The following is a 27,400-nucleotide window of genomic DNA, read 5'->3' on the forward strand; positions in this document are numbered from 1 at the left end:
TGCATGAAACATTTAGGCCATGCCAGAGCCCTTACACCTCTCCTATATGAGTATCTGCAGAATATCCCTTTTGGGCTTTTTCACTAGGTGTTTCCCTCTAGCACCATCAGTAGAGTCTACTCAGTTTCCTCATCCTCCATTCCAAACCAACCTTCCCTTCCTTTCCTCCTTAAAAATCAATGTTTTTTGAGACATGCTTCACACTGAAACCAAGCCTCTACTCTCAGTTTAAATCCACTGTAGCCAAACCCCCAATAAAAACAAAACAAAAAACCCATTGTAACCAACTAAAACTTATTAATATATATTAATTAAAATATTACCTATTTAATAAAATATTAAATAAAAATAATTAATATTATAATAAAATATAAATACAAAATATTAATTAATTAATATATATTAACTAATTGATACATATTATTTACACTTGGAAATAACCTTTTCAATTGGTGGGGGTTGGATATAGGACATTGTTTCTCAGATGGCTGTGACTTTCTCTTCCCTGACTGTAACTATATAAAATAATTGTTATATTCCTGACTCTTGAATCAGGTATTTAGATGGCATGGGAGAAGTGAACATGACTATAGTTAATCTCTGGCATGACTATGTTACCTGGAGTTACAGGATCTCCTATATCCAAGAAGTTGCTGTTTTTCATACAATTGACTCAAGTTGCAGAGTTCACAAAAGAGCTAAACATAAAGAGAATTACTGATGAAATATCTTGTACAAGTCCCAAGAGAAGTCATTATTTTTAAGAAAAACTTTTCAATATTTATACTATAATTTATCAATATAATTGATTTTACAGACAAGTTAATACATATTACATGTATCATATATATAGTAAATAGCATAAATATATTGTAAGACTGGTTTTTCACTTGTGCGTATTATTTAAGTTCCAGAAATACTAAAGAATAGATAGTTTTAGATAAACCCCTATAGGTCTCCAGATATTGCAGATAGAAATCTAACTAATTTTTACATATTTAAACATTAAAATATTGATTTAAAAACCATTTAGGACCATGAAATGTTACAAGTACAAAACTTCAATGATATTAACAGATGTGGTTTAAAATCATTACTAATACTTAGTATTATTAGTGTTCGCAGAGTCCAGATACACTCCTGGAGTCAGGTTTGCCTCAGAAAATTATGATTTTTCTTTCATCGATGGTACTGCTGTCTTGTTTAGAATTATTTTCAGTCAGTACAGAATTTATTCACTAGAAGTATTAATACTACGTCAGAGTACTGCGGTGGCATGACTTTTCAGTAGCATGTTCTCCTTAATGGTCATAGTTGTACTTATCAGATAGCTTCAGATTTTGTAATTTCCTAAGAGGTATTAACATGATTTTTACCAACAGAATTCAATAACTAATACGAGATTTTAATACATTTAATCTTATTTCAAATGTAAATTAGAGTCAGCCCTATGTACTGAATACCTCTGAGGAGACCCTATAGGTACAAGAATTGACACGTAGCCTCTGCTATGACATACATCAGTGGGAAAGACAAAACATATATACTTACAGCAGCATAAAATATACAATTTATTATCATGTACACTGAGTAGAAACCATGGTCAGAGAGAGTCAGGGCAAAAGATTTAAGCACTCTGTTATCCTGTTAACACAGGCTTTATCCTAAAAATCTATTTTGATCAGCAAAGGAAAACCGCCCCTAATGGCAGAACCACTGACGCATAAGTATTTGGTAGTTATCCTTGTTGGTTCCTAAACTGGCCCAGCACAAAAAAGAGCAAACAGAGGCAGAAGAAAGAGGCAGACCATTCCAGATTGGCAGGCGGCAGGTTTAATAAGCAAGAGAATTTACTTACAAGGCTTATCTCATGCAGTCACAAGATGAGTAGATCTTGAAACCTGTCCACCAGAATCTTAAAAGTTTATACAGAGGTCTTAACTGGATTCAACAACGTATTCAGCAGATGGTCTCAACAACACACTGCTCTGTCAAGGCTGTGTCCTTGAAAATGGCTCCCACTGTGGGAATGGTTGGCAGAGCATATATTCCAAGGATAGGGACAGGGTGAGAAGTCTCCTATTCCAAGGTGCAAATTGTGTATCAACCAGTGGTCATGGACTCGCAATGACCTCTTCCAACAATCCTCTATAGGTCCATACAGATATTATTTCAGAATATTCACATGTCAAAACTCCTAAGGAAATAAAAAGGATAAGCAGATTTTTGTAACACCATAAGTAAAAGAAAATAGCTAATATAGAAAAAATATATGGATTAGTGACTGAAGGGTAGGAAAAAGGCTTGAAATGGTTATACATGCAGACATTTTGGGTTTCATATTTTAACACAAATTTAGGCAAAACTAAAAGAAACTATATGTAACATGACTTGTGCTAAAATCCATCCACAACTAAAAACAAATACAAGAAGAGGAAAAAAATTTAGGAATTAAAAGTAAGAGTAGACTTGAACCAGACAGATCTTGTGCAAGAAACAGAGAAGAAAATGTATTTGATAGAATTTATCCTAAAACTCATTCACATTGTTCACATTTTTCTTTTCAAATACAAATTCCAAATGAGTCTCAAAAGTTGAGTTTATATCCTGATTCTAAGAGCACTAGTCCTCCTTTCTACGATTTCGCTTGCCATAGTTTCAGTTACCCACAGTCAACTGTGGTTCAGAAACAAGTAACTGACTTTCTGAGGAGAGGATCCTCCTTCTGACATATCATCAGAAGGTTAAGAGTAGCCTAACACTACATCACAATGCCTGAGTCATTCACCTTATTCTATCTCATCCCATAACCATTTCATCATGGTTCATCACAAGAAGGAGGAATTCAGTACAAGATATTCTGAGACAGACAGTGACCATATTCACAACATTACAAAATATTGTTATAACTGTTCTATTTTATTATTAGTTATTGTCATTAATTGCTTATTGTGCATCATTTATAGATTAAACTTTATGACAGGTAGGTGTATATAGAAAAAAAAATTAGTATATATAGGGCTCAATATTATTCAGTTTGAGGCATCCACTGGGGGTTTTGGAACATATCTCCTGTAGATAAGTGGTGACTAGTATATTCTTTTAAACAATTTTTCAGCTTAGCAAAGCAAGCTATGTATTTTAGCACAACAAGAATGTTGCCATTTTAACAGGATAGGAGACAAGTGGATTTATTATCAATGCTTTAAGCTCCTACTTCAGAAGACTAGAATGTACTATAAAGTTTCTGATCCGATTTTAGAAAATACTTCAAATCCACTGAGATTCTCCATTCTCCACATCTCTGGAACATGATTATTTGAGAACATCTGTACTTTCACAAGACTGCCTGCTTCTGTGTTGAGACATAAAAAGAGAAGAAAATTGAGCAAGCCAGTTCATGTGGTTCACATCAAGAAAACAAGGGAAAAAAATAATTTTAGAGTGCTAGTTACCCAGTTGAAAGATACAAATTGTCAAAGAAGTTAAAATTTTGCTGAGAACTTGTATTTAGCAGTCGCAAGTAGATTTCTCCTTATAACATGTCACACAATTGTGGTTTTAAATAAAGTCTAAAATGTTAAGGATTATACTCTTAAGACAACATGTATTGATTTTAGGTATAAAATATACATATCCTTATCATAAGCATTTTTTATAATAGAAGACTTCAGAAAGAAGAGAAAAATACTCTTGGCCATCTCAAATAATTATATTTTTGTGTATTAAGCAACAATTTATAGCCTTAAAAACCTCTGTAAAGAGGTCTATAAAATATCCCTATTGTTTCCTCTGAACAATTTAATTGAAATATGAGTTATAATTTTCCATTATTTTAAATAGTCCCCTTTATTTTTCTTCCTTCTCATGCTTTATATAAATTCTATAAGAAATAACTGCTTTGATTTTAAAAGAGATAATTCACTTCACTCGTGCTATTTTTAGAGCACAGATATTAATTTATGATTTTATTGGTTTTGGTTTAAATAGTACCTAGGGGGCAAATGGCAAACTCAACCAACCAAGATCCAAAAACTTCATAATGAACAGAAGAAAAACAAAATTAAAATGCTTGACAAAATAAAAAATGTTTCGGGGCACCTGGGTGGCTCAGTCAGTTAAGTGGCTGAGGATCAGGTCATGATCTCAGGGTCCTGGGATCGAGCCCTATGTCGGGCTCCCTGCTCACTGGGAGTCTGCTTCTACCTCTCCCTCTGACCCTCCTCCCTGCTTGTGCTCTCTCTCTCTCTCTCAAATGAATAAAATCTTTAAAAAATAATACATACATACATACATACATACATAAAGCTTCAACAATCCTTTTGCACTTCACTTACCATGACAAGGTCTGGGCTGGTTCTGAGTTGTTCCTGAATTTGTCCCAATTCCAAGATGTGGTCATCTATTCTCTATTTTTAACTTGCTAAATTTTAGTTTTTACTTACATTTAAAAAATGCAGAGGGAGGCTACAGTTGACAGCAGGTTAGCATTGAGGTGGCATGCATGGGAAGTAACAGAAATACAAGGGGAAAGAGTAGAAGAAACAAAAAGCTATAACAGATTTCTCTGGAAAGTGTCCGTCCATGCTAACTCATTTATTTTCTGGAGTTGTGAAACTATGCAATAGTTAATATTCCTCTTGAAGCTCTTTAACTATACTATTTAATTACAAGAGGGATGTATGTAAGATATTTTGGGAAAGTATCCGCTCGGGCTCACAGGTACAAACTCATTGTGTGTGTGTGTGTGTGTACCCACGTGTCTATGTGTGTCTACACGTTTCTGTATTTGGGGGGTACATGTATGTATATATGTATACATGTGTGTATACATGTATACATACTTCTAAGTACAGTGTTACTACAGTATTTCTACATGTCATCAACATTAAATCCTCAATCACTTCTCTGTTACTTCCATCACCTTTCGGTAAATGACTTCTCTGAATCTTACCACTTGTAGCCTTCTTAACAGGTGGACCATTTTTCTACCACAATCCATACATTAATGGCCCTGGAGTTGGTGCTAAGTGTCCTCTTTGCATTCCATTGTTGGTCTCAGATCACTCTCCCTTCTTTACTTTTGAAAGCAAACAATACTGAATTTCATGTCATTGGTCCATACTACTACACTTCAGAGGTAATTTCTTCTACACTCTCAGCTCATCCCCACTTACATTTTAGTCAATTCCTCCAACACTACTCCTGTATTAATTTTGGGTAATTTAATTATACATAAAGATACTCATTACTTCAACACTTCTCTTCCAGTGATCTTGCCCTGCTTACTACCTCAGCTATTCTCTGCCATATTCATGTCCTAGACCCTGCTATTACATAGTAATTTTCCTCCAATCTTAATTTCAAGCATCCCACACTGTTATGGGATGAACTATGTCACCCCTACCCTAAATTCACATGTTGATCTCCTAACCCCGTGTATCTCACAATGTACCGTATTTGGAGAAAGATCCTTTAAAAGGGGAATTAAGGTAAAATGAGGTCCTATAGATGGTCCTTAAAGCCAATATGATGGTGTCCTTATAAGAAGAGATTAGGACACAGACATTTGTGTTCTCAGAGAAAATACCATGTAAAAACAGAGGAAAAAGATGACCATCTGCAGTCCTAGGAGAGAGGCCTCAGAATAAAACCAACCCTGTCAGAAACTTGATCTTGGACTTCTAAGCCTCGTGAAATAAATTTTTATTGCTTAAGCCATCTAGTCTGTGGTATTTTTAAGGCAGCCCTAGCAAACTAACACACACAGTATCTACAACCCCCTACCTTTTCAACACATTTATTTTATTACACAATCTCTAATAATTTTTCAACCCACTGTGACCTAGATCTATTGATGATACAGCCCTCATCTCCCTAATTTCCTTCTTGCCCTCTTTTCCTAATTTGAATTCCATGTTTAACCATTTTAGCTTTTTACTGAATTATAACATGCACACTGGAATATACATGCCATATATGTGCAACCTGATGAATTATTACCAAGTGAATATTCTCATGTAACATCCATGTAACCATGTGATCATGTAACATGGTTAATCACTTGATCCTTCCTTGGCCTTCTCTTCCTTCATTGTGTTACCTTAGCATAACACTGCCCTGGTTAAATCCAATTCTCCCTCTACTCTGCATGTGCACCTGTAAAGGTAAATGAGTCCTGAAAAAAATCTGTAGCCACGTGTGTGAATTCTCACATTGAATTCTAGAAGGGCCTTGATATTGATTACCTTGATCTACTCTCTCTTTAACTTTCTGGACCAAGGGTCAGCAAACTTTTTCCATGAAGACCAGATATTGAATATTTTATTCTTTGTGAAACAGATGGTTTTTGTTATAACTGCTCAACTAAGCCAGAGGCATGGCTGTGTACCAATATAATTTCATTTACCAAAACAGGCAACAGTCTGAATCTGGCCCATGGCCTGCAGTTTGCCAACGCCTGTTCTAGACTATCATGTACAATCGTCTCTTCTTTCCTCTAATAGGCAAAACCCCCCAGAGCCCATTCTGATTCTTAAATGATGACCTTGATTCTTAATCCAATTAGAAAATTAAGCAATGTTTAAAAAGAGTATTATCTCCCTCCATTAAGCCTAGCCATTGCCAGCATCTAGACACATACTGGTTTCTCTATCATCACCATAGGTTAATTTTCTATACTCCTATTTAAGGCCAACATTTTCAACTGTGCAATAGATCCTATATCTTATCATCTGCTAAAAACAACTCAAGCAATCTTTCTCCCAACTCATCTATTTTTCTCTACTAGATCATTTCTGTCAATTACAGAAATAAAAACAAAAACCTTAACACCCACATCCCTTCCCTTTTACATACTTTGACCAGGCTTTCTATATTCCCTGAATCCAGTACCTCCTGTTTGCTCTTTAACAAATAATCTAACTAGGCTTTTGCTCTCACCACTCTTCCAAAACTGCCCTTATAAGGGTCACTGATACTATCCTCATTGCAAAATCCAATGATCAATTCTCATTTTTGATCTTTCAGTAGCATATGGCATAATCGACCCCTTCAACTTCCCACACTGTTTCTTCATTTGTCTTTCAGAACACTTTACCTTTCTGGGGTTTTTTGTTTTGTTTTGTTTTTGTTTTTTTTTTCCCTTCTATTGCTGCTCATTCTTGATCTCATTTGTTGGTTTAGTGTGATCACATTAATAATATGGGAGGGCTCAGTGCTCAGTCCTTGACTTTTTCTCTCTTCTATCAGCCCTCACTCCCATGGTTTGTGGTTTTTACATATTATCTATATGATAACACTCTAAATTATTTTGATTTATAGCCAGTTTATATTTCAACTTCAGAGTCATATAATGAACTACTTCCTTAATAAAGTTTGTTTACATTTAAGTAGTATCAAAATATTGTACTACTCTCCAATTTAACATGACTAAAATCAAAATCCCAGTGTTTGCTCTCATTCTGCTCTACCTACAATTAATGTAACTCCATTTGTCTGATTGCTTAGATCAAAATGTACTGTCATCCTTGCTTTCTTTTTTTCACATCTGACATAAAATCCATCTGAAAATTCTACTGATCTTCAAAATATCTACAGAATCCAAGTACTTCTGAACTTCACTGCTAACACCTTGCTCCAATCCAACACAAGTCTACTCTGGATTTTTGCAAAAACATTTTTTAACATTAATCTGACTTGGATGCATCTGTGAAGTAAGAGCCCTGTGAACTGGTGAATGTCTTAAGTATATCCCATCTCTCATATCAGCTAGGGCATGCACCTTCTACATTGTTCCTGTTCTTGACTGCTTCCAAATCCAGATAACCCAAATCTTTTTTTCCCAGAGTAGGCCAGGTAAAATATGAGACGAATAAATCCCCAGTAAATAGCAAACCAACCGCCCTGGAGCTGCTGCAGCCTCTGAATGGCCTCCTTGCTCAACTTAACCAGGGCCCGCCCCAGAGGCAGCTGCATGGTGAGGACCAACTACTGCATAGCACCGACCAAGTGCTGAAATCCAAAAAGAAAAGGAAGTGTGCACACACCACATGTGGACTTTCTGGCAGGAGTCCTGAGCGTTGTTCCAAAAGCCTTTTAATTAATCTCTGTGCCTACACCTTTGGACCCATATACTTTACTCTCAGCCAATCTAACAAAGTAATTATTTTAACATATAAGTAGATCATAGCATTCTTTGGTGCAAAAACTCTAGCAGGTCTGCAAGAGCCAATGTATTTACATTGACCTGTGAGAGCATTAACTAGCTCCCAGTTTCCTTACTAAAGCCATCATTTATTATTATTATTATTATTATTATTATTACATTCAGTTAACCACTGTATAGTACAGAATTAGTTTTTGATGTAGTGTTCAATGATTCATTAGTTACGTATAACATCCAGTGCTCATCACAGCATAGCATGTGCCCTCCTCAATAGCCATCACACTGTTACCCCTTCCCCTACCCTCCTTCCCTCTGAAACCCTCAGATTGTTTCCTGGGGTCCATAGTCTCTTATGGTTTGTCTCCCTCTCTGATTTCTCCCCCTTTGGATTGCCCTCCCTTCCCCTATGGTCCTCCCTTAAAGCCATCTTCTACTACTCTTCTTTCCTTTCACAGTACACCTGTGTGACACAAGACCTCCTTGAGCTTCCCTAACATTTATGTTCCAGTCTCAAATATTTTTGCACTAGTTTCTTGCTCAGCTTGGAAATATCTTCCTTCATGTGTGTGTATATCTTGCTCCATCATCTCTCTCAAGTCTCTGCTCATTTGACACCTTTCTTTTGGAGGTCTATCCTGACTGCCCTAGTTAACATTCCAAAGCGGTACTCCTTACCTACCCCCTGCTCTTTAGTTTGTTTTGTTTTGTTTTGTGGGTTTTGTTAGCCCTTGTTTCTTTTTAACTTACTATACGTCAAAAATTTATTATATTCAATGGCTGTCTAAGCTGATTAGAATGCAAGGATTTTTAAAATTTTATTTTATTGGGGCGCCTGGGTGGCTCAGTTGGTTAAGCGACTGCCTTCGGCTTAGGTCATGATCCTGGAGTCCCAGGATCGAGTCCCGCATCGGGCTCCCTGCTCGGCAGGGAGTCTGCTTCTCCCTCTGACCCTTCTCCCTCTCATGCTCTCTGTCTCTCATTCTCTCTCTCTCAAATAAATAAAATCTTTAAAAAATAAATAAATAAATAAATAATAAAATAAAATTTTATTTTACTTTCCACAACTAAAACCCTAGGTAGCACATGGACACAGTAAAAAATGTATGTTTTATGTTGGAAACTGGATAAGAATAATAAATATTTGGGTGAATGAAAATGAGAAAAAAATAAATAGGAAGACTATGAATATATGAGTTTAATTTCTGAAATCTTGCACTGGAAAGTTACCAAAAGTGCTTTGGAAAGCATAAGAAGTCAAATTACATTTAACTTGATCAGGGTTTTAATAATTTCATCAAAATATTTTGTTACCCCTTAAACAGGCCACAGGTTTATTTCAGTGGAATAAGCAGAGATTCCTGGAAACTTGAAAATTTTTAATTTTATCATCTTATGCCATGGTATCAACTCAATTAATTCCTTAGTAATCAGGAGACTATTTCCAGAAGGAATTCACATAAATACAATTATCCTAGTTGCTTAATCTGTAGGTAAAATTATGTATTTACTCAGAAATTTAATAGAGCATCATTTTCATATTCTTGTCCAGTAGCCATTCCTCTTACTGCTATGCTTTTCTACCTCCTACCTCTGCTTCTACTCCTACAAACACATTAAAAGTTCAAAATCACAATTGTGCTTTATTTACATATACAACTACATATACATGTATATATTAAATTGAAAATCATAGAGGCAGAAAACCTCAGTTGCATTTAATTTCAAGAACTTGATAGATCATGACATACAAAGTAAACCAGTTAATGATTTATCTTTACCTTGGTAATTTCTTTAAGAAAGTATTTGATGCATACTGTACATATACTATAGTGTGTGTGTATGTATGTGTATATATATATGTGTGTGTGTCTGTATATCTATGTGTGTGTGTGTGTGTGTGTGTCTTAAGTTTTTTAAAAGAAATGTACTCTAGTTTCAAAGATGGATCAAACTTAAGGTGTTAGGAAATCTACATGTTTGCAGATACTCACATATTTGAGCTAGAGTAAAATAAACACAAATAGTACCAGGATGCTTGATCAGATGTTTCACTTTGCACATACACATAGCTTTAATGTTGATATTTCCAACTTTGAATGAGTACTGCTTCTGGCCCCAGTTACAGTGTCCATGTGGACACGCAAAAGTATAAATCAGTTATTAATTTCTATTTTTAAGATTTTATTTATTTATTTATTTGAGAGAGAGAGAGAGAAACAGCATGAGAGGGGAGAGGGTCAGAGGGAGAAGTAGGCTCCCCGCCGAGCCAGGAGCCCGATGTGGGACTCAATCCCAGGACTCCAGGACCATGACCTGAGCTGAAGGCAGTCGCTTAACCAACTGAGCCACCCAGGCGCCCTATTAATTTCTATTTTTAAGACCCAATACTGATTTAGCTAATAGTATGAGTGGAATGCCTGGCCTCCTGAATATATGCTTTGAATTTCACTATTCAGCTTGAAGGTTTGAAGTCAGATTTTTCTTTTTTTTTTTTTTTAAAGATTTTATTTATTGGATAGAGAGAGACACAGTGAGAGAAGGAACACAAGCAGGGGGAGTGAGAGAGGGAGAAGCAGGCTTCCCGCCGAGCAGGGAGCCGGACGCGGGGCTCGATCCCAGGACTCCGGGATTAGGACCTGAGCTGAAGGCAGACACTTAACGACTGAGCCACCCAGGAACCCCGAATCAGATTTTTCAAATCTACCAGATATTCTGACAAATATTAGAAACTTAGGCTTGATATTCCAATATGTAGATATTAATTACATATATTTAGCATTTACTAAGGAAGAATGGTCATTCATAGTACTATACTGTTATGTTTATGTTCACTCTAGTGAGTTATCCCAATGTTTAAATAGAAAAAAAAAATGTGTATTTTCAAGTCCTTTTGAAGAGATCTAGATAAAATCCGACCTCATTAACTTTGTTCCCTATAGAGATATTCTTCAGAATGCTGAAAGAAATGTTGCTTTTACCTTTATTTTCTTAGCTATATCGACTTTGGCATTCAGGTCCATGTTAGGGCTTAGAATATAAATTGTATGCCTGTAAAATTTTCCATTTTGTTAATGTCTTTTATGTGGCAAATTCCTCTTGTTCCTTATTATGGTCTATGAGTATAATGAGTGGATAATGATACCCAATATTCTGGATCATTTTATATATATACACCATATGCATGCAAATTTGATTTGCCTAATACTCTGATCTTTAATTTGCATTTTCATAGAACTAGTTGAGTATTATGAAGTAAAATTATATTGACTGGTTTCAATATCTTAAAATGTTAAATCATCATTATATGGGAAATGTTCGAAGGCATTAATTATAAATGAATCATGAAAAATATTCTCAAGGCACACATCTTGAGTTATAATGTGATAACAGCTACATGTCCTAAAGATTTATTTTAAAGTTAGGGTACATACCCAATGCTTTGATTAAAAAATTAAACTGAGTTATTTCAAAAGGAACACATTCATTTTTTTCTTACTTGAAATACCAATGTGTGTATGTTTATGTAATTCTAAGCTGGTACAAATTAGATAGAAATGGCATAGGTATATAATGGCATAAAAAATCCAGAGACAGCGAGTGCATAACAATATAAATACCTTAGATTTTTATTCAACAAAAATATATTGTAATGCTTACTGCCATAAACTTTGTTTGTAAAAATACTAATAGAGGCTCCTAATCTGAATCATTAGAAACCATCCAGGTCTTAGCATGAGACTTTTGCCCTTTATCTTCTGGTTACAAACTAACAGTATTTTCAAACCAAAAGGCTGAATCAGGTAAGGGAGTTGAAACTAGCTACAAATATATAAGCATCCTAATACTAAACCAAAGTCTAGCTAAATGTGCCCAGGTTTCTGATTTGAGGAATCCAGACAAAAGAAACATGATGAACAAATATCCTGACACATAAAAGAGCATGGTGAGGGTGGAAATAGATGTATACTTGGTTTTATTTTATCAGTCTTTCTCAATCTTACCTGGTTACTCAAAAATTTAAACACAGAATTGATATATAACCTAGCAAACCCACTTAAAGCTATATACCCAAAAGAATTGAGAGTAGGTATTCAAAGAAATTATTTGTACATCCATGTTCACAACAGCATTATTCACAACAGCAGAAGGTGGGATGCAACTCAAGCATCCACAAACAGATGAATAAACAAAATTGTGATATATACATACAATGATATATTATCGAGTCTTAAACAGGATGAAAATTCTGCACATGCTACATGAATGAACCTTGAAGACATTAATGCTTAGTGAAGTAAGCCAGTCACAAAAGGACAAATACTGTATTTTAGCCATTATATGAAGTACCCAGAGTAGAGAAATTCATAGAGAAACCATGTGAAATGGTGATCACCAGGGACTGAGGGGAGGAGAGAATCATGAATCATTGTCTAATGGATATGGAGTTTCAGTTTCAGAAGATGAAGAAGTTCTGGAGATGGATGGTGGTGATAGTTGCACAACAATGCAAATGGACTTAATGCCACTGAACTGTGTACTTAAAAATTGTTAAAATGGTAAATTTTATTTATGTATATTTTCCCACAATTAATCAAAATACAAAAATGAAAATTTTTTTTCCTGCGAAGTAATACAGTGACATTAAATACCACTAAAACTTTTAATTAGATAGAACACTCAATATTTAGAGAGATTGAGTTATCAACTAGTTCTTTTCAGAATAAGTCTGAGAAGTTGGATACCTTACAGAGGCCCAAAAGTTTCATCCCTGCATCCATTTAGCAAATGACTAAAAAGTGTCCTTGGCTTCCAGAAATGATTGCTTTTGTTACATAAAGTTCTGTACCTGATCTTACTCTATAGGTGGGAGCTTGTAGGAGATATCATCACCTGCAATTTTTAGTAATTTTTGCCATTTTCCTCGGAAGCATACTTTATTGTTTTTTTCTGTTTGTTTGGTTTATTTTCTCTTACTGAATCTATCTCACATACTCAAAATTAATGACTAAAAACTGTAGCATCAGTGTAAGTTTGTGATGATTATAACAACTGTGATGTAGAAGTATGAATGGTGATGAAAAATACTCCATCCCTCCGTGGAAGATTGTATGAGGATAGAGACCTACAATTGGCTACTACCCTCTGGGTAGAGTTAAGAGACCTAGCAGTTGGTACGACTGCCTAGAAGTTTGGCTTCATAGTTGTACTTCCTTGTTGCTCTAAGTGCTCAAGGATAGTAAGGACAAATAAACTGTATGCCTTCCATGGTAGGAAGAATTCTAAAGATGTCCTGCCAACATTCCTCTCCTCTAGTTATTCAATTACACACTAATCTACATACTTCTGTGAAATGGTCTTGCTGACTAAACTAAGGCTTCAAATCTTAAAAAAGAGCAATTATTCTGGATTATCCAGGTGCGACCAAGCTACTCACTTGAACCCTTAAAGCAGAGAAACCTCTCTGAATGTGTGACACCGATGGAGGAGAAAAGGAAGTTAGTGAAATTCACAGGGTGAGAAGGACTCAAATCTCCATTGCTGGTTTGGAGAATGAAAGGGGTCACAGACTAGGGCATGAAGACTTCCTCTGGAATCTTGAGAACAAGCTACTACTAACAGCCAGTAAGGAAATGAGAACTCATCCCTAAAGTCACAAAGTGCTGAATTTGGCTAACCAACTGAATGAGCTGGAAGCAGATTCATCCCCTGAGCCTCCAGAAAGGAACACAGGTCTGGAGACACCTTGATATTGGTCTTATAATACCTGGAGAAGAAGAACCAGTTAAGTGATGTGAACACAGACTTCTGACTTATTGAACTGTGATGTAATAAATTTGATGTGTTTTAAGCTTCTACATTTATTGAAATTTGTTACAACAACAATAAATGCAGACACAGCTCTCAAATAATTGCTTAACGAAGAAAATGCTCCAAGGAAATTTCCTCATGTTGGGTTTAAACAGAATGGGAATATTGAGATCCTCTTAATCAGTCTTCAAAAATGAAGATCCTTTTATTTATTTATTTATTTTTTTTATTTTTTATTATGTTATGTTAATCACCATACATTACATCATTAGTTTTTGATGTAGTGTTCCATGATTCATTGTTTGCATATAACACCCAGTGCTCCATGCAGTACATGCCCTCTTTAATACCCATCACCAGACTAACCCATCACCCCACACCCCTCCCCTCTAGAACCTTCAGTTTGTTTCTCAGAGTCCATAGTCTCTCATGGTTCATCTCCCCCTCTGATTCCCCCACCCCCCATCGCCAAAGGCAAGGGAAGCAAGGGCAAAAATGAACTATTGGGACTTCATCAAGATAAAAAGCTTTTGCACAGCAAAAGAAACAGTCAGCAAAACCAAAAGACAACCAACAGAATGGGAGAAGATATTTGCAAATGACATATCAGATAAAGGGCTAGTATCCAAAAATCTATGAAGAACTTATCAAACTCAATACCCAAAGAACAAATGATCCAATCAAGAAATGGGCAGAAGACGTGAACAGACATTTTTCCAAAGAAGACATCCAAATGGCCAACAGACATATGAAAAAGTGCTCAACATCGCTCGGCATCAGGAAAATCCAAATCAAAACTTCAATGAGATACCACCTCACACCAGTCAGAATGGCTAAAATTAACAAGTCAGGAAACGACAGATGTTGTCGGGGATGTGGAGAAAGGGGAACCCTCCTACACTGTTGGTGGGAATGCAAGCTGGTGCAGCCACTCTGGAAAACAGTATGGAGGTTCCTCAAAAAGTTGGAAAGTGAGCTACCCTATGACCCAGCAATTGCATTACTTGTATTTACCCCAAAGATACAAATGTAGTGATCCGAAGGGGTACATGCACCCCGATGTTTACAGCAGCAATGTCCACAATAGCCAAACTATGTAAAGAGCCAAGGTGTCCATCGACAGATGAATGGATAAAGAAGATGTGGTATATAATGGAATATTATACAGCCATCAAAAAAACCCAAAATCTTGCCATTTGCAATGACATGGATGGAACTGGAGGGTATTATGCTGAGTGAAATAAGTCAATCAGAGAAAGACATGTATCATATGACCTCACTGATATGAGGAATTCTTAATCTCAGGAAACAAACTGAGTGTTGCTGGAGTGGTGGGGGGTGGGAGGGATGGGGTGGCTGGGTGATAGACATTGGAGAGGGTATGCGCTATGGTGAGAGCTGTGAATTGTGTAAGACTGTTGAATCACAGACCTGTACCTCTGAAACAAATAATACATTATATGTTAAAAAAAAAAGAAGAAGAAGAAGAAGAAGATGGGGGGAAATTAAGATCCTTTTAATGAGTCTTCCTACTTCAAAAAGGAGAAAAGACAGATAACCATGTATCGTTGTTGCTGTATGTTCAGGTACCTAAGAAAATACATAAGTGCAATTAATTTATCTGAAAGGCATAAAACACAAAGATTCAAGTGCAGTGATTTATTTGATAGGTGGAAGGTACTCTGGTAGGAAATTAGAGAAGTCCTAGAGTGAAGGAAATTCAGGCACCAAAGGGTGAAAGCCAGCTATAGGAATGGCTGACTAGATACTAATCTAACAAGACTGGTAAATGGAGTCAAACTCATAATGAAGAACTACTTCATCTCTGCTAGCCAGAGGTGTTAATTCCCAGGCACTTCTCCCTGTCCTAGGTGTGAGCAGAAATATCTTCCCATTCCAGAAAAAGCCTGCAAGTCTAGACATGGACGTATTGGTAGATAGAGGTTGTCTATTCACACTAAAATGTTCGTGCCTGATGAAAATGGGTAGGACATCAACATGTGAATTGGATATAGCAATTGGGGCAATGCAAAACAAATTGTAATCCCTGTACAGAAACATCTGTCTTAGGCAGATAAATATATATTCTTTTCCTTATGACAATTCTGGGAAATCAGGGTATGAAGGCTTAGAACTTGAACTCATTTTTCTTTAACCTTACTGTGGAATGTTGAGAAATTATTATTTTCTTTATTTTGACTGACTGGTAGATTGCTCAATTCAATGGTGAATGGTAAGTCCGTTATCTTTTTGACTTATTTAACACAGGTGATCATTCTTTCAATTCTCTCCCAACATCTTTATCTTGGTTTTCTCTGTTGAATTGGTCACCTTTCTCAGTCCCCTTGCTAGTTCAACTCCACCACCACTCTGGTTCATAAATGTTAGAATACCCAAGGGCTCAGATGTTGGAATTCTTTGATATCCTTGTTTACTCGATAGGCAATTTCAACCAGTCTCAGGTTATAAATGTCATCTATAAGATGATAAACCCCAAATTTCTACCTACACCCTGGATCTCTCCTCAGAGCTCCAGATTGGTTACCTGACATCTTCAGATGGATATCTAATAGGCATTTAAAATTGTATATGGATGAAAGCAAATCCTGATTATCTTGCTTTGCCAATAATATCCTTCTTTCATTTTTGTGGGTTGTTCTAGCTGAGTACTTTATAGATACCTTGACTCCTTTTTCTCATACCCCTTACCTCTAAACTTTGTTACCTATTTGACTTCATCTCCTACTCTCTCACTTTCTCTCATCCCATACCTTTCTTTTTCTTACATACACATGGAACGATCTAATCTCATAGTGTTTGCACCTGTTCTCAGTTTGGAGCACCCTTCCCTTAAATCCTTAGATATCCCTACTATTTGTAAATTTAACTTCTTCACATCTTTGCTTTTATATCTTGACATCAGTGAAACCTTTCTTAAATACTCTATTCCTGTCCCTTCCCTCACCCCTGCCCTCCTCCCTATTTCCCTTCCCTGCTTTGTATGTGTATTTTTTCTCTGAGAATATCTGTGTATGTGTATTTCATGTGAGTGAGTGTGTGTGTGTGTGTGAGAGAGAGAGAGGGAGAGAATAAATTTCACTAATTGATGAGAGGAAACACATATTAGGATATTAGGATTTTGGTCTCATTTTGGTTACTGCTCTATTCCCAGCATCTAGAATAGTGCCTATCATTAAAAAAAAAAAAATGCTCAATATATTTTTTTAATGAATTGCCAACTCATCATTTCTAGAAGGGGGTTAAAATCCATATTGTCCAAAGGACAATGTGAGTGTCTGGTGATGGAGTATCTTTGGGAGATAAGAAAGGGGCTGTGCTTATCCAATCTCTACGTCCACAGTAAAAATTTATTTATTAGAATCATTTATAAAGCATTACTTAGAAGTTATGACATCTTAATATATGTATAGCAATAATTTATTGCTCACTAGAAATGAGCCACTGCACACTGAGAGTGTACTGTCATGTCACACTCCCTCCATTCAAAACATTTCCAAAAGAAAAGATCACGCAGGATCTTATCTGTGACTAACTCTCCTTTATCACAGCATTCTCCCCCTGCTCATTAAGCTCCAATCTCACTGTTCTTGGGGCCTTTCACATGGCATCTCCTCTCCCTAGAGCCCTCTTTGCATAGGTCCTCACAGGGCTAGTTCCTCACTCTTTAGGGAGCTTAAATGGAAGTGCATTAGGTATATTCCTTCTAAATGACCAATCGTGATATGAACAACATTTTCATTGACTTTAGAATGCTTATCACAACCTGGAATTTATCTTATTAATTCATTTATTTGTGTCACCTTTTAGAATGTAAGGTTTTGGGCGCCTGGGTGGCTCAGTTGGTTAAGCGACTGCCTTCGGCTCAGGTCATGATCCTGGAGTCCCTGGATCGAGTCCCACATCGGGCTCCCTGCTCGGCAGGGAGTCTGCTTCTCCCTCTGACCCTCCTCCCTCTCATGCTCTCTGTCTCTCATTCTCTGTCTCAAATGAATAAATAAAATCTTAAAAAAAAAAAAAAAAAAGAATGTAAGGTTTTTAAGGGCAAAGGCCCTTGTGCAGGAGTATCCTTAGTACTTAGCATACTACATCCCATGGAGAAGGCACATGACAAATAGTATGAACTAATTAGTTAATTGCCAGTGAACACCCTAAATCACATTATTGGAAGATAAATTGTGTTCATATTGAGGTTTTATTTACCTAGCATGTACTGCATGTTGTTAAGGGGATATATTTGAATCATACCTTGAGAAGCAGAAAAACAGTAGAGTGGGCTGCATAATTTCAAAGTTCTCTTTGAATACTGTATATGTTGTCTTGTTAGATATTTTTTTAAAAAAAGAAAACTCTTAGATTTTAAATAAATGGTAGGAAGACTACATTTCACTTACATTTGAATTCAAATGTTACAAAATCTAGGCTTAGTAGCTTGTGAAGGATGCTTGTAAATTATTGGCCTATTTTTGTCATTCTAGTACCAAAATTGAATTGTAATGTACAAATTATTTTCCTACTTTTGAAATTTATATTAGAACTGTATTTTCCTTCTCTGCTAAAAATGGCTCATAATGAGCACACTCCATTTGCACTGTGGATGCAGTCAGTGATGCTTGCTCTTTCTTTCTAAAAGCTATATTAATTCCCCTGGAATAAAGTCAAAAACATGACTTAATATTGGAAAACTCCAGTAAGACAAAGTTCCTGTTCCATTTGCCACTGTTAAAATCAGGGAAGAAAATTATTTTAAAATATGAATTCATCATTTAAGAATGGCAGATGGAAATGGAGTTCAGCATCTACATATTTTGACTAATATTTGACAACCCTTAACCCTAAAAAATATAATCTAACATATTTCTTTTTGGAAGAATAACAGTTGGTCAAGATAATCTTTTTAAAGATTGTGAAAAGAGAATTTAAAATAGTGTTGGAAGTAAGTATAATGCTTCTCATGTTCATATTGTCTTGACATGGAACTGACTTTTTCAACTTCTACAAGGAAACTCTTTACTGAATCCTCAACATTAAGAGGCATGATGATTGAGCTACTAAACAAAGCACGTAGCATTACTTTATGTATTTCTTTGCTGCAGCCAATATTTTATTAAAGAATAAAGTATTATAATTAAAATTTTATAAACAAGTTGTAGTTTAGAATTTAATGTATATTCTATTCTGTCTCCAAAACTATAACGTTTAAATAGAATATTTTGTTTTCCTCTATTTCTCCCAAGCTACATAAAATTAAATGGAAAGTATTTGATCTGGGCATTTCAGTCTAGTTGTACTAGTCAAAAGAGATAAAGTAACCAGTACAATAGCCCAGCAACTACACAGCCCAGTGTCATTAACCCTTTGATTGAAATTTGCAAACATTTGTTTCTTTTCATATTATTAACTGTCAATGTCTCAAACTGATAAACAGTGTTTTTCATTCTTTTCTTTTGTTGGTTTTTTTTTTCCTTTCTTTTTTTATTATGTTATGTTAATTAACATACATTACATCATTAGTTTTCTTTTTTCCCATCCCCCCCCACCTCCCCTCTAGAACCTTCAGTTTATTTCTGAGTCCATAGTTGCCCATGGTTCATCTCCCCCTCTGATATCCCCTCCTTCATTTTTCTCTTCCTAATATCATCTTCTTTTCTTTAACATATAATGTATTATTTGTTTCAGAGGTACAGGTCTGTGATTCAAAAGTTTTACACAATTAACAGCGCTAACCATAGCACATACCCTCCCCAATGTCTATCACCCAGCCACCCCATCCCTGCCACCCCCACCACTCCAGCAACACTCAGTTTGTTTCCTGAGATTAAGAATTCCTCATATCAGTGAGATCATATGATACATGTCTTTCTCTGACTGACTTATTTCACTCAGCATAATACCCTCCAGTTCCATCCACGTCATTGCAAATGGCAAGATTTCATTCCTATTCCAATGTGTGTATATATATATATATATATATATATATATATATATATATATATATATATATATATATACCACATCTTCTTTATCCATTCATCTGTCAATGGACACCTTGGCTCTTTACATAGTTTGGCTATTGTGGACATTGCTACTATAAACATCGGGGTGCACGTACCCCTTCGGATCACTACATTTGTATCTTTGGGGTAAATACCCAGTAGTACAATTGCTGGGTCGTAGGGCACCCAATTTCCAACTTTTTGAGGAACCTCCATACTGTTTTCCAGAGTGGCTGCACCAGCTTGCATTCCCACCAACAGTGTAGGAGGGTTCCCCTTTCTCCACATCCCCGCCAACATCTGTCATTTCCTGACTTGTTAATTTTAGCTATTGTGACTGGTGTGAGGTGGTATCTCATTGAGGTTTTGATTTGGATTTCCCTGATGCCAAGCGATGTTGAGCACTTTTTCATGTGTCTGTTGGCCATTTGGATGTCTTCTTTGGAAAAATGTCTAGTCACGTCTTCTGCCCATTTCTTGACTGGATCATTTGTTCATTGGGTGTTGAGTTTGATACATTCTTTATAGATTTTGGATACTAGCCCTTTATCTGATATGTCATTTGCAAATGTCTTCTCCCATTCTGTTGGTTGTCTTTTGGTTTTGTTGACTGTTTCTTTTGCTGTGCAAAAGCTTTTTATCTTGATGAAGTCCCAATAGTTCATTTTTGCCCTTGCTTCCCTTACCTTTGGCGATGTTTCTAGGGAGAAGTTGCTGCAGCTGAGGTCGAAGAGGTTGCTGCCTGTGTTCTCCTCTAGGATTTTGATGGACTCCTGTCTCCCATTTAGGTATTTCAATCATTTTGAGTATATTTTTCTGTGTGGTGTAAGGAAATGATCCAGTTTCATTCTTCTGCATGTGGCTGTCCAATTTTCCCAACACCATTTGTTGAAGAGACTCTCCTTTTTCCATTGGACATTCTTTCCTGCTTTGTCAAAGATCAGTTGACCATAGAGCTGAGGGTCCATTTCTGGGCTCTCTATTCTGTTCCATTGATCTATGTGTCTGTTTTTGTGCCAGTACCATGCTGTCTTGATGATGACAGCTTTGTAATAGAGCTGGAAGTCCGGAATTGTGATGCCACCAGCTTTGCTTTTCTTTTTCAACAGTCCTCTGACTATTCGGAGTCATTTCTGGTTCCATACAAATTTTAGGATTATTTGTTCCATTTCTTTGAAAAAAGTGGATGGAATTTTGATAGGGATTGCATTAAATGTGTAGATTGCTCTAGGTAGCATTGACATCTTCACAATAGTTGTTCTTCCAATCCATGAGCATGGAACGTTTTTCCATTTCTTTGTATCTTCCTCAATTTCTTTCATGAGTATTTTATAGTTTTCTGAGGACAGGACAGGTTCTTTGCCTCTTTGGTTAGATTTATTCCTAGGTATCTTATGGTTTTGGGTGCAATTGTAAATGGGATCGATTCCTTAATTTCTCTTTCTTCTGTCTTATTGTTGGTGTATAGGAATGCCACTGATTTGTGTGCATTGATTTTCTATCCTGCCACTTTACTGAATTCCTGTAGGAGTTCTAGCAGTTTTTGGGTGGAGTCTTTTGGGTTTTCCACATAAAGTATCATATCATCTGCAAAGAGTGAAAGTTTGACTTCTTCTCTGCCGATTTGGATGCCTTTTATTTCTTTTTGTTGTCAGATTGCTGTGGCTAGCACTTCTAATAATATGCTGAATAACAATGGTGATAGTGGACATCCCTGCCGCATTCCTGACCTTAGGGGGAAAGCTCTCAGTTATTCCTCATTGAGTATGCTATTCACTGTGGGTTTTTCATAGATGGCTTTTATGATATTGAGGTATGTACCCTCTATCCCTATACTCTGAAGAGTTTTGATCAAGTAAGAATGCTGTACTTTGTCAAATGCTTTTTCTGCATCTATTGAGAGGATCATATGGTTCTTGTTCTTTCTTTTATTGATGTATTGTATCACACTGATTGATTTGCAGATGTTGAACCAACCTTGCAGCCCAGGGATAAATTCCACTTGGTCGTGGTGAATAATCCTTTTAATGTACTGTTGGATCCTATTGGCTAGTATTTTGGTGAGAATTTTTGCATCCATGTTCATCAGGGATATTGGTCTGTAATTCTCCTTTTTGATGGGATCTTTGTCTGGTTTGGGGATCAAGGTAATGGTGGCCTCATAAAACGAGTTTGGAAGTTTTCCTTCCATTTCTAATTTTTGGAACAGCTTCAGTAGAATAGGTATTAATTCTTCTTAAATGTTTGGTAGAATCCCCCTGGGAAGCCATCTGGCCCTGGGCTCTTGTGTGTTGGGAGATTTTTGATTATTGCTTCAATTTCCTTAGTGGGTATAGGTCTGTTCAGGTTTTCTATTTCTTCCTGGTTCAGTTTTAGTAGTTGATACATCTCTAGAATGCATCCATTTCTTCAAGATTATCTAATTTGCTGGCATATAGTTGCTCAAAATATGTTCTTATAATTGTTTGTATTTCTTTGGTGTTGGTTGTGATCTCTCCTCTTTCATTCATGATTTTATTTATTTGGGTCATTTCTCTTTTCTTTTTGATAAGTCTGGCCAGGGGTTTATCAATCTTATTAAGTCTTTCAAAGAACCAGCTCTTAGTTTTGTTGATCTGTTCTACTGTTCTTTTGGTTTCTATTTCATTGATTTCTGCTCTGATCTTTATGATTTCTCTTCTCCTGCTGCATTTAGGCTTTATTTGCTGTTCTTTCTCCAGTTCCTTTAGGTGTAGGGTTAGGTTGTGTATTTGAGACTTTCTTGTTTCTTAAGGAAGGCTTGTATTGCTATACACTTTCCTCTTAGGACACCCTTTGCTATATCTCAAAGATTTTGAATAGTTGTGTTTTCATTTTCATTGGTTTCCATGAATTTTTTAATTCTTCTTTAATTTCCTGGTTGACCCATTCATTCTTTAGTAGGATGCTCTTTAGCCTCCATGTATTTGAGTTCTTTCTGACTTTCCTCTTGTGACTGAGTTCTAGTTTCAAAGCACTGTGGTCTGAAAATATGCAGGGAATGATTCCAATCTTTTGGTACCAGTTGAGACCTGATTTGTGACCTAGGATGTGATCTATTCTGGAGAATGTTCCACGGCACAAGAGAAGAATGTGTATTCTGTTGCTTTGGGATGGAATGTTCTGAATATATCTGTGAAGTCCATTTGGTCCAGTGTGTCATTTAAAGTCTTTATTTCCTTGTTGATCTTTTGCTTAGATGATCTGTCCATTTCAGTGAGGGGGGTGTTAAAGTCCCCTACTATTATTGTATTGTTGTCGAAGTGTTTCTTTGCTTTTGTTATTAATTTCCTTATATAATTGGCTGCTCCCATGTTAGGGGCATAGATATTTACAATTGTTTGGTCTTCTTGTTGGATAGATCTTTTAAGTAGGATATAGTGCCCTTCATCATTTCTTATTATAGTCTTTGGTTTAAACTCTAATTTGTTTGATATAAGGATCGCCACCCCAGCTTTCTTTTAGTGTCCATTAGCATGGTAAATGGTTTTCCACCCCTTCACTTTCAATCTGGGTGTGTCTTCGGGTCTAAAATGAGTCTCTTGCAGACAGCATATCGATGGGTCTTGTTTTTTTAATCCAATCTGATAGGCTGTGTCTTTTGATTAGGGCATTTAGCCCATTTACATTCAGGGTAACTACTGAAACATATGAATTTAGTGCCATTGTATTGCCTGTAAGGTGACTGTTACTGTATATTGTCTCTATTCCTTTCTGGTCTATGTTACTTTTAGGCTCTCTCTTTGCTTAGAGGACCCCTTTCAATATTTCTTGTAGGGCTGTTTTGGTGTTTGCAAATTCCTTTAGTTTTTGTTTGTCCTGGAAGCTTTTTATCTCTCCTTCTATTTTCAATGACCGTCTAGCTGGATATAGTATTCTTGGCTGCATATTTTTCTCATTTAGTGCTCTGAATATATCATGCCAGTCCTTTCTGGCCTGCCAGGTCTCTGTGGATAGGTCTGTTGTCAATCTAATGTTTCTACCATTTTAGGTTACAGATCTCTTGTCCCGAGCTGCTTTCAGGATTTTGTCTTTGTCTATGAGACTCGTAAGTTTTACTATTAGATGTCGGAGTGTTGACCTATTTTTATTGACTTTGAGCGGGGTTCTCTGTGCTTCCTGGATTTTGATGCCTGTTTCCTTCCCCAAATTAGGGAAGTTCTCTGCTATAATTTGCTCCAATATACCTTCTCCCCCCCTCTCTTTTTTCTTCTTCTGGGATCCTAATTATTCTAATATTGTTTCATCTTATGGTATCAGTTATCTCTTGAATTCTGCCGCTGTGATCCAGTAGTTGTTAATCTCCTTTTCTCAGCTTCTTTATTTTCCATCATTTGGTCTTCTATATCACTAATTCTCTCTTCTGCCTCATTTATCCTAGCAGTTAGAGCCTCCATTTTTTATTGCACCTCATTAATAGCCTCTTTGATTTCAACTTGGTTAGATTTTAGTTCTTTTTTTCCCCAGAAAGGGCTTCTCTAGTATCTTCCATGTTTTTTTCAAGCCCAGCTAGTATCTTTATAATCATCATTCTGAACTCTAGTTCTGACATTTTACTAATGTCCATATTGATTAGGTCCCTGGCAGTTGGTACTGCCTCTTGTTCTTTTTTCTGAGGTAATTTTTTCCATCTTGTCATTTTGTCCAGAGGAGAACAGATGAATGAGAGAACAAAATGCTAACAGGATAACAACAACCCCAGAAAAATATACACTAAACAAATCAGAAGAGACCCCAAGCTGGAGATGCGTCGCCTTCTGCACTGTACGAACTCCCCGCCGCTTTCACCCACATCATTAGTGGTTTTTGATGTAGTGTTCCAGGATTCATTGTTTGCATATAACACCCAATGCTTCACTCAATACGTGCCCTCTTTAATACCCATCACCAGGCTAACTTCTTTTTGAATATTTGATTTTAATTATACAATATGTGCTTCTGATTTAAAGAACAGTTTGAAACATAAAAGAATATATAAAATAGAAATAGTACACAAAATAGAAAATATATGATCAATTATTTTCCTTCACTGTCCCCCTACCAAACAGCATTGATTTTAGGGCATTTTAATTCAGACATTGTATTAAACTCAACTTTAGCTAAAAAGAACTAAACTGCTTATATATTTAGCAGCTACTTTCATGAATACTTTTGAATCTTTTATTGTAATATAAAGCACAAATAAAGAAAGCAAAAATATATAGAGGTTAATAAACTATTATAAATTGAATAATCTTAAAACCATTATCCAGGTGAATAAATGGAACTTTAGGAGCCATTCCAGTAGCCCCTGCATTTTCCCATATTAATCATGGCTCTTCTCCCTCTAAAAGCCCCTGCTATCCTGACTTTCATCATCACTCCCTGGCTTTTCATTATATATTTTTTAAAGATACTATTTATTTGTTTGAGAGAGAAAGTGAGAGAGTATGTGCATCCAGGAGCAGGGGGAGGGGCAGAGGGAGAGGGAGAAGCAGGCTCTCCACTGAGCAGGTAGCCCTATACAGGTCTCCATCTCAGAACCCTGGATCTTGACCTGAGTTGAAGGCAGACACTCAAACAAATGAGCCACCGAGGCACTCCACTTTTCATTATGATTTTATCACCCAAAAGTACATGCCCACTTTTTTAAATTTTATATTACTTTTTTCTAAGATTTACTTATTTATTTGAGATTGAGAGAGAGAGAAAGAGAGAGCACAAGTGGGAGCGGCAGGGAGAGGGAGAGAGAGAATCTCAAGCAGAGCCCCCAAGCAAGGCTCAATCTCACAACCCTGCGACCTGAGCCAGATGCTTAACCAACTACGCCACCCAGGTACTCCAACTTTATATTACTTTTAAGTCTCTTTTAACCTACAGGTTTATCTCTTCTTCCCTTTTTTTTTGTTACAATAAATCTCTTGAAGAACCTGGGAAACTGAACCTATGGATTTTTCACAGTTCACTATATTTCTTTGTCATCTACAATTCCTACAAACTGACAACTGGATCCAGATGCTTGTTGAGATTCAGGTTTGATACCCTTACCAAGATGATAGTGTGATGTGTTTTTTCATCAAGAAGTACATAATCAATGGCTGTTTTACAGTATGTTTGCTCGTTTAATTTACTTATCTATGGTGTTAGCATCCACTGATGTTCAACACATGGATCCATTAAATCATCAGGGGTTCTAAAATGTTAATATTCAAATTCTATCATTTTGTTTTCATTAAATAGCTGGAATAAATTTGCATGGAGATGCTTTCTCTCATCTACTATTTGCTTATTAAATGTATGGTTAATAGAAAAGTCAGGAGAAATGCTTGACTCTTTTATGTAACTAGCTTTTTTACATAATGACTCTATTACCTGTCAGCCTGAGAAAGTTACCAATGATTAATCTTTTTGCAGTATTATTATGAACTCATGAATTTAAATGCATTTGATGGGCTTGGGTTCATTGCCATATCTACTTTTATTGTAGCCTCCTTTGACATAACCCTGTTAAGTCTCTGATAGTCCTTCCTATCTGGTATGCCAAATTATTCCTGCCCCAGGTCTGTAATCAGTCATTTTTCAGGAAGCTCTGGCTTTTCAATAAAAAAATATTATTTCAAGTCCACCATATTGGCACTAGGGATGTTTATTGGGAATTATTTCTAGAATTCTTCAATGGAAAAATTAAATACATTGTAAGCTCATATTAATACCTGCAATTCAAATTCAAAACTAAAAGGTTTCAACAGAACCTCTTATATATTATAGCTGTATCTTCTTTCTTCTATACAGTGAATTCTAATTCTTAAGGGTGGGTGGCAATATTGAAATATTTAAGAACTAGTTTATTTGCTATACAACAGTCTCAGACTAACAAAACTAATGTTACCCCAACCAATTATGATTACTAGAAATAGTTTTAAATATATTTCTGCATGAATTATTCCCACTTTCTCCCCATTGTCAGATTGTATAGTCATTATCTGCTATAATCTTTTCTTTCAAAGGCTCATTTTGTCTTGGTTTTACAAGTAATTATATATTTAATGCTCTCCAGCACTAATTACATTGATATCTCTGTAGTCATTTTCATTACCCAACTCTTGTTCTCTAGTAAATTCCATACGAAGAGCTCTTGAGAAAAATATTCAAGATTTTGTGTATTAATAACAGTTTGTACATGCCTTTTATACTTGAATGTCAACTTTTTCAAATATAAAATCATTGCTTCACATTTTCTTTTCTTATTTTCAATATGTTATTTCATATTTTTCTGGGATAACGTGTTGCTACCAAAGGGTTTGACGATCTCATTTTATTTTCTTTGTAAGTCACATGCCCTTTGTGTCAGATGCTCAAAGTGTTTTGGGGTTTGGGTTTGGATTTTGTTTAGGTTTTTTTGTTGTTGTTGTTT

The sequence above is a fragment of the Mirounga angustirostris genome, unplaced genomic scaffold, assembly GCF_029215605.1.
Source record: "Mirounga angustirostris isolate CCGP_5_RB_7025 unplaced genomic scaffold, mMirAng1.0.hap1 SCAF_8, whole genome shotgun sequence".
Classification (NCBI taxonomy): Eukaryota; Metazoa; Chordata; class Mammalia; order Carnivora; family Phocidae; genus Mirounga; species Mirounga angustirostris.